The 9599-nt window shown below is 31.1% G+C and overlaps 1 non-coding gene across 1 annotated transcript; it reads left to right on the forward strand.

Moving 5' to 3' along the window:
• Positions 1-3528: 3528 nt before the first annotated feature.
• TRNAS-UGA (transfer RNA serine (anticodon UGA)) lies at positions 3529-3610 on the forward strand. The gene has a single exon. It is a non-coding gene; the product is annotated as a tRNA-Ser (tRNA).
• The last annotated feature ends 5989 nt before the right edge of the window (positions 3611-9599 follow it).

Consider the following 9599-nt stretch of genomic DNA (forward strand, 5'->3'; position numbering starts at 1 on the left):
AAACTTACCAATATCAAATCTCAAGCCAAACCTAGTCAAACTTCTTGTCCAGAGATAGGTATGCTCATAATTTTGATCTCCTTCAGAATTCAGCTTCCAACTCAAAATTTTTCCTCATGCCCAGAATTTGAATCTACCTTAGATAATTTGTCTGTCTAGAGATTATTTCTTTTATCTCGAGATGCTTAGTTTTTCTTTTGTCCATAATTCAATCTGCCTAGAAACTTGTTTGCCCACAAACTCGGTCTACCCCATGAACTTCGTCTTCTTGCTTTCTCTTCTTCGCATAAACAAAACATTATATATATGAGAAGTGATCCTAATTGATATGTGGAAGAGGAGGAAATGTGTCATTTATATAGTTGATGAATGATCTTGAAAGGGTGTGTCCTTGGGGTTGGCCAACATGATCTTCCTGGAGGGTCGATTTGACATTGTGGAGACATAAATTTTGATTTTCAAAAACATAATTCCCCTTCTTTTGAAGTTGACATGAAGTAAATGTATTACATATGTTTGAGGGCTAAAACATTTAATTATGAAGACAAACCATATCTACAAAAATTCAACATTATGTTAATGTGACTCCTTATCCATCGTCTATATTTTTCATAGTATTTATGACCAAGTCTACTCCCTACACTAATATTGATCTTCAAGAAGAACATAAATTTACAAAACTATATGTTGACGTATGGAAATGAGATCACACTTATTTATGGTTATATCATTCCATCTTGAATATGCAAGGTTAGCCTTGAATTGATAGTCAAGTATCCTAAAGAAGGTTAATACTATCAAAATCAACAAAATCACTTCTGTAGTGCATCTCTCAATCCAGGATAAGAATTGGGTAACATGGTTTGATTTCTATGGAAAATTTCCCAAAGTATGTCATGTGATTCTAGGTAGATTCTATTTAAAATGATCAATATCCTTTTGGTTGTTCTAACTAGGATAAACACTCTTATCTTATCTTTCAATGATTGTTTATTTAACCTTCAATCTTCAATATCCTCTACCACCAACTCTAAAGACTACATAATCATTCTCAAAATAAAACAAAAAATATCTATTCACCCATACAAACATAAACTATCACTTTTATTATTTCCATCGGACAACAAAAACACTCTTCAATGTGATTACTCTTTCACCATATATTAGTATTTTATATAGCATATAAATGGCCCATGAGTGTAGAACAAGAACACTCTTCAATGTAATTACTCTTTCACCATATATTAGTATTTTATATAGCATATAGATGGCCCATGAGTGTGGACGCGAAACGTGAGTCTCAACCTTGAACCTTTAACATGGACAATGTCGGATTGCAATTTACATGATGTGACTCTCAACATATAGGCTTCAAGCTTTAATGTGCCTACCATGAAATTGCAATTTGCATGATGTTAGTCACAACATATATGGGCATTTTCTAACACGACCAAAGACCCAATGTGGATGCAATTTATCTCTATCTTGCAGTTTCATCTTAGAGTCTAAGCACTATAGCTATATTTTGTGCTTATCTCGAGGTTCAGAGAATGGAGCCTTTATCTCAAAGACTCAACACTATGTGCATGATTTATACTTGTTTTAGAGTCTAATCTCATAAGGAATGACTAGCTTCTTTTACTTTTTTGCAATCGCCTTTAACAATGTTTATAATTTGTTTATAATTTATATGAGATATTAGAGTTTACAGACACACATTAGTGATAATATGTAGATTTTAAAATTATCTATACGTAACAATTAAACCAGTGTTACATGGTAGTATAATACCTCTTACAACTTTGAAAATGATATTAAATAATATGGAATTAAAAAATATAGTGTTAATAAAATGTTACATGTGGCATTATTTGGTTTGTAAGTATGTGCTACTAAATGTGTATTCTCTCCATAATTGTTTCACTCACTTATTACTAACCATACATATATTATAATAATATATACTGTGGTGATTCATTGTGATTCTTTGATTTGGAACTACTAAGAAATATTATATTATTTTTTGGTATAGTTATATAAAGTAAATGGTTGGTAAATGCCTATATGTATTAATATGTAATTTATATGTATTAATATGTAATTATTAAGCATCAAATCATTTGCTTCATAATACATCTTACATTATTAAAATTATAAAAATAATTAACTACAGCTAAATATAACTTTATTTTAAGATGGAGATTTTTAATGTGTAAATATACTTTGTTATAATACCATGGTTCAATACTATGGCTTATCAATACCACATACCCATATAACATTTTTTCTAATTAATCAAAGTTTTAATTAAAAGAGGAAAAAATGCAGAACTACATTAAAGATAAATCTCAATATTTCAACATTTGATTTGTGTATACTATTAATAATACTTTGGAATATTTCATAAAAGTTAAATCTCTTCCATCCACCTAATAATTATTGATAATTAAATTAAAATTTTAGAAACTCTATTTCAAATTAGACATGTCTATCAACATAATAATAATAGATAATTAAATTAAAATTTTAAAAACCTATTTCAGTGCTAAACTAAAGAGAATAAATATTTAACAATTAAATAGAACACTAAAATAATAGAAATAAAATATAAAAAATTATAGAAATAAAATATTAATAATCAAAAGTAAAGTAATAAATATTCAAGCACAAACAAAAAAAATGTAAATACCTATACAATTTAACTACTAACTGGCAATCGCCGGCAAGGTTTTGGTCCCGTGGTCAGCGAACAGTCTGCTAAGTCATTCGTGCTGCTGTGCAGGACACAGGTTCAAGTCTCGTCTTACCCTGAGGGGCCATTCCTTGCGGGCTGGGCGGTTCCTCCTAGTTGTTATAGTGGCATCCAATGAGATTTGACCCGTGTAATGCGAGTACGATACCACCTCGTTGTGGATTCAGCGAAATATCAGATTAAAAACAAAAAAACAAACAAACAAACAACTACTCACGGGCAATCACACTCCTTGGAAAATCACAATCCCTATGGTTTTACAAGCTCTTCATTAAATTTATGAGTGGCACTTATGAAGTTTACAAGTGACAAGGCAAATTTATGGTGAAAAAGAAGAAAAAAATTATTTTTTTTTCATATAGATTTTTTTTTGCAATTTACAAAATTGTGAGTAAAACAATATATAATCTTGCCCAGAATTAAACGACATGACTTAACTACAACCTCTACCCATCTTTTGTCTTCAACTTATTTCAAAACTTTAATTACTTATTATTTTTTTATTTTTGCCAAAAAGTGACAGTTCACTTATTCTACTTTCCCGCGCAGATGCGAGGAATACGAGGTAAAGCATAAAGAGAATGGGCTGCGCGCACCGTGGAGCTACCGACGACCGGAAGGTTAACCGCCTTTCTCTTTCTGCCAGGTAAGCGAGATGAGGGATACTTCCTCCGTTGGAAATTATTAAGAAATTATTTGTGTGCCTATTTTTAAAACAAAATAATTCTATCACAAATCAATGGATAAAGGTCTTGGGAAGATCATATTGAACAGTTGTCGATATGTCCGAGTGGTTAAGGAGACAGACTTGAAATCTGTTGGGCTACGCCCGCGCAGGTTCGAACCCTGCTGTCGACGTTTGCAGGTTTTTAACCCGCTAGCGTATGTTCTGGCTTCCGCTATGTAATAAGAAATTTCATTTTGTAAATATAATAATTATAATATGCATTAACTAAAATATGTCGAGAAGCGTCCACCATGTAATTGGCATATTAATAGATTATTGTAATTAGAATATATATATATCATTACAGGGCATATTAATAGATTATTGTAATTAGAATATATATAGATCATATTGTTTTTTTTTTCAGAGAGAAAAAGCAATATAGATTATATTAAGAGCATATAATGATCATGTATACATAGAGAGAGAAAGGCCTCAGCCAATAGAGCAAAACATTTTGAGCAAAATCATTTGTGTATGGGGAAAAAAGATCCCCAAAAGTTCTGTAGATGCTGTTCAGAATGTAGCAGAAAAGTTCTATAAAGTAGCATATAGACACATGCGCTGAATGACTCTAAATGGCTGGAACATATGCTGAATAAAAAGAGAGACTTATAAGAAAAAACATGAGGGGGCCTGCTTAGACCAGAGTAGGCATGGACCCCGAAATTGTAGACAAAATGGAGTCAAGCGGCAAACGGCAGTCCTGGAAAATGCGACCATTTCTCCACTTCCAGATATGCCAGCAAGTTAGAATGAAGAGAGCATGCCAGATGGGGCATTGGGTGCCCCACCATGAGAAAGCTTCCTGTACAGAAGAAAACAACCGGTGAGGAAAACCATAAATCAAGGAGAGCTCATACCAGATAGCAGAGGAGGCGGCACATTGAAAGAACATATGATTGTTCGTTTCCGCCTCAGCTAGGCAAAGATGACATCTGCCTGGACCGTGCCATCCTTTCTTTTGAAGAACTTCCCAGGAGAGGTTCTTGTTGTTATGGTTAATTAGGTTCTGGCTTCCGCTATGTAATAAGAAATTTCATTTTGTAAATATAATAATTATAATATACATTAACTAAAATATGTCGAGAAGCGTCCACCATGTAATTGGCATATTAATAGATTATTGTAATTAGAATATATATATATATATATATATATATATATAGTTGTTATGGTTAATTAGGTTTATTTTAGAATAGAGTTTTAAAATTTTTAATTTACTGATTATTAGGTAAGTGATATTTATAAACTAAAGTTTGAAATTTATTTTTAAAGTTATATCATTTTTGGAATTTTAATTAAATTGACTAATTTTAAAAAAAAAAGTGATATGAACAAGTGTCATGAAATGAATTATGGTTTTTTGAGCATGTAGTGTTAATAAGCCATATTATTGTAACACAGTTTGTTTATAGGTTAATAATATTTATGGTAAAATGAGATTGGATCTCCATGGTTAAGAATCTTGTTACGTGTTCTAAATGCATATATGTTTAACTAATTTATTATTTCTTTAATAATTAAAATAATTCTAATAATTTAAAATTAATAAAGTTATAATTTAATTATTTTTTATATTTTTTTTAATCTTAACAATGTGAGATGTATCATGAAGTGTTTTGATGTCTATCATGGGTTGATATTTATTGGTGTTTACCAACCATTTAATTTATACCGTTGCACTAGTATATATTTATTATATTTTGGGGGCACTTCACTTGGTAAAGATGTGTTAGGATGTGTTGTGTAAAGAATGAGATGCAGTGCTCAAATTCTCTTAACTAACTTATGTCTGCAAAAGGGGCATACGGATATTATAGTGGTAATAGTCGGAATTGACCCATTTTCACGCGACTATGAAATCAACCTAGTTGTTGATTCCTCTAGTCACATTATATATATATATATATAAACCAATTATTAAGTGTTTGTGATAGTCTGTGATATTATATTCTTCACAGCTTAAGATTGTACAACAATATTTCTATAGGGTATATAAGAAGATATTAAGGTTGGACATTAAGATTATGGGTATTGTGTGTGTAGAGGAATTGACAACTAGGCCAAGCTCTTACTTGTATAACATGGGGTCATTTCTAACCACTACCACTATAACCTCTAGGTACATTGCACATACAAGCTAAAAAACGCTTGAACCAACAATGTCACAAGGAGTGCCTTAACAATACACTCTATCACCAACCAATCTATACTTTTGAGAGCAATATTATGGGTATTCTATCGAGCAAAATATAATACTCTATTTATAATAAATATAATCATATATAAAATCCTACTTTCATTATGAGAGATCCATAGTCTACCAAAATTGATTAAAAACACAAATATCCATTATTTTTTTAAATCATATCCAAACATTATATTTGAACTCTATATAAAAATTCCTCAATTATTCTTGTTACAAAGAAATCTCAAACATCAAGCCTAAATATTGAGGTAATGCTAATTTCACTCCCCACCAAATACCTCAAATATCAAACCTAAATACTTGAATGCTAATTTCACTCCCACCAAATGCCTCAACCATCAAGCCGAGTAATTCTAATTTAACTCCCCACCAAATATTAAGGCTAAGCTTGAAAATAGAATGAAACAACACATATTGATCAACACGTAATACAAAATCAAAGTACAATTAAAGCAACTTCATACATGATTACCTATATGCACGTAATTCTTTTATGGATTCTCAAAAGCATGGTGACAACACATTAGTTAAGGGATATGATCTACTATGCATGTGATTTTTCTCTGAATTTCCATAATTTAAAAAATATTGAATGTTATTATATGATGATTTTTTTTTTAATCGCAGTGTCAGGTTTTTTTTTCACCATTTAGATCTCAGTGGTTAGGTTGAAAAATGCATAGTGTGTTCTTCCCTAAAAAGCAACCTTTGTTTTCAGTCTTTTTCTTCTCATTTCTTTTAATTCCTCTTGGCCTCCTCTTATTATATTTGTAAAGCTTCTGGTTCATGATAATGCTCTTTCTCATTTGGTTGTTGTCTCCTCCAGCACTATACTTATATTTAGATATTCTATTATTTTTCATTGTCAATTCTACTATATTGAAAGTAGGTTAGTAGTAATGTTTTTTTTATAAAATTAAAAAATAACAAAATAATGTATTTGTAAAACATTTTTAGAAATTTAACCATTCTTTATCCAAATTATTTTTTTTCATTTCTTTAGAAAACTTATTTATTTTTTCTTTTTCTTAAGTTGAATTATAACTTTTTTCAACAAATTATTCCTAGATTTTTATCTTCTTTCAATTGAAATTACTACTTCCTCAATTCTATTTCAATTGAAATTACTACTTCCTTAATTCTATTGCAATTTTCTTGTTTAACACTTCTAGATTTTTCTTCTTCCAAAAGCACCACCTCTATGTCACATCAATTTATTTAATAATAATGAACATTTTAAAATATGCAACATTTCATTGTTGCAAATGAAAATATTATTCAATAGTGGAAGACCTTTCAAAAGCATTTACCCTTTTATATCAACATATTATGAATCATATACCATTTTTAACATCAAATTCCATTTTCAACATAAAGCTTCACCTTTCCACCTATCTTTTAGAGTTTATTAAGAGTATGAATTCAACTAAATTAAAACCTCCCAACTTCAACTAGATTTCCCTACTAATAACTTATGAGAAAGTCCCATACTCTTAAATTAAATCATGAACAAAACAACAAAGAAAAAAATGATAAGAAAAGTCTCTACTTTCGCATGAATATTGTCTTTAACATCAACATCAAAGACTAATATATATATATATATATATATATATATATATATATATATATATATATATATATATATATATTCCTTATTATTAGTGATTTTCTTAGTTGTGGAGGTGATGATTAAATCAATATAGATCCATCTTAACCATGGATCTAGTAAGTACTAAGAGGGATGAAATTTTATGAGGTGTAAACCTCTTTTAGAGAACAAAACTTGAGAAAATGTTTGCATCTCCAGAGATTTGATCCCTCGTGATCCTTGGATTCAATGCCTTGAAAATCTCCTTAGGCACATGGATTGTGTAGACTACACAACTTAAACATACAATTCCAACAAATCTTTGTTGGATTTCAGACAAACTGACCTAAATATATACTTGAAAACAAGCTAAAATGTAAAATAGTGAGACCTTTTAAATGTTTTAACCATAAAAAAAAAAATTCAATTGGGGAATGAGCTCGCCACCCTGCCGTTTCCCACAAAATTTAAAGGAGGGTGGTATCGCCAGCCTACCCCATGCACTACACATGTGAATTCTCCTTTCTAAGTTCAATACCATGGCAAGTCCCCATCTGTTTCACTGCTATGTGTAGAGAGAATCTACTCTCTAACCTTTATGGTGTGCTCAGGTTCCTTCCCCACTGCAGGTGGGATTACTCTCTTAGATTATCGGTAATGTTGGGTCTACATGTGGAGAAACGTTTGTAGATACATGGGTTATGTCACTGCCTCTTCATATCATGAGGTGAATTTCTTCAAAGAATGGCACCGAGGTGAAATTTTTCTGCATGCATCCTAACCTAGCTTATGCACATAGAACGAGTTGGTGCTCACAAAGGAAGTTGTATATTGGATCATCAATTGATTGCAGCTACACTAAAGGGTTATTTTACCAGTTGGTGTGTATTTCCCTGAAGCTAGTGGCTATAGTTGCAGAAGTTTCCACTCTTTATCTAGTGTAGGTGCACTTGACATCTTGGGCGTCGATGGTTTCTTCCATCAGGGTACTATTTGTTCCTTCTGGCTTTGTTCATCTCTATTTTGGTTTTGTATCTATATATTACAAGTTAGTTGGTTTCACCATTTATTATGGTGGTCTACTTTGTGGTGGCCTCTGGCTAATGAGTGACCCTACTCAAAGTTTATTTCCTACCTATCTATTACTTTGGCCTTTTATTTTGTGCCAAATTAGACCACCCAATACACCTAGTAGCTCTTGATTCTATACTCATTTTGATTTTCTTCGATTTTTTCCTTTCATTTCTGCATTATTGGGACTTAACCATTTTATCTGTTTATGTTTTTACTGGTAAATTATACCCAGGAAATGCATGCACAATCCTCAAGGGGTTGGTGGTCATGGACCCCAGGGAAGGCCACATGTCGAATCCTAGGCATATGAATATGTCACTATCTTTCATTCTTCTACCCCTCTTGAAATTAGTAAAGAGATTCAACAGCTCGAGGCCCTCACCACCAATGACCTCCAACTTTGTTTGACTTAGAAATATTGGAGGTAGCCCATTGGGCTCTTAACCCTAGTCATACTAGAGGAAGATATAACTATTAACTAAACTCCATCACCCTCTATTGACATATGAAAACCATTCTAAGCAATGCCTTCAAAGAGAAGCATGAGGACCATAATGATATTATTTCTTCCTTGAATGAAATTAAATGGGTCCAATGATACCAACGTTCATGTTTGGCAAACCTAGATTATAGGCTAGCGCACTTAGAGATCTACCTCCAATGTGAACTTAAGCCTTCAAATCCCATAGGGACCACTGCCCAAGATCCAACTCTAATGACCTCCTTAGGCTCTTGATCTTATTCTATGACTTTTAGCAGGTATTTTTCATTTATATGCAATACAATAGATGGAAAATTTGATTGTAATCAACATCTGGTTTTTATTTTGGTTAGAATTGTTCTTCAGTAAACAACCAATATATATGGTTTCCTTTGTGGCAGATTGAGACTATTTATTGTAAACTCTAGAAGCATTATGTTTCTCTTCATGATGCATTTTAATATTTTAAAGTAATATAACTTTAATCATATATATATATATATATATATATATATATATATATATATATATATATATATATATAACATTGAAGTATTTTACTTAACATGGCCACTAAAATAATTTATTTATGAACCATAATTTTAGATACACTTTAATATTACTTATCTTGCATATTGGAATATTTTATTTATGTTCCACATTAAATTTATTATTATTAATTATTAAATGCCACATATTAATTTCATGTTAAGAATTACATAAATCGTACATTTCCATCATCATCATCATCATTATTATTAT

Source organism: Pinus tabuliformis, chromosome 6, assembly GCF_031772625.1.
Source record: "Pinus tabuliformis cultivar Carrire ecotype Pingquan chromosome 6, CPIR1, whole genome shotgun sequence".
Classification (NCBI taxonomy): domain Eukaryota; kingdom Viridiplantae; phylum Streptophyta; class Pinopsida; order Pinales; family Pinaceae; genus Pinus; species Pinus tabuliformis.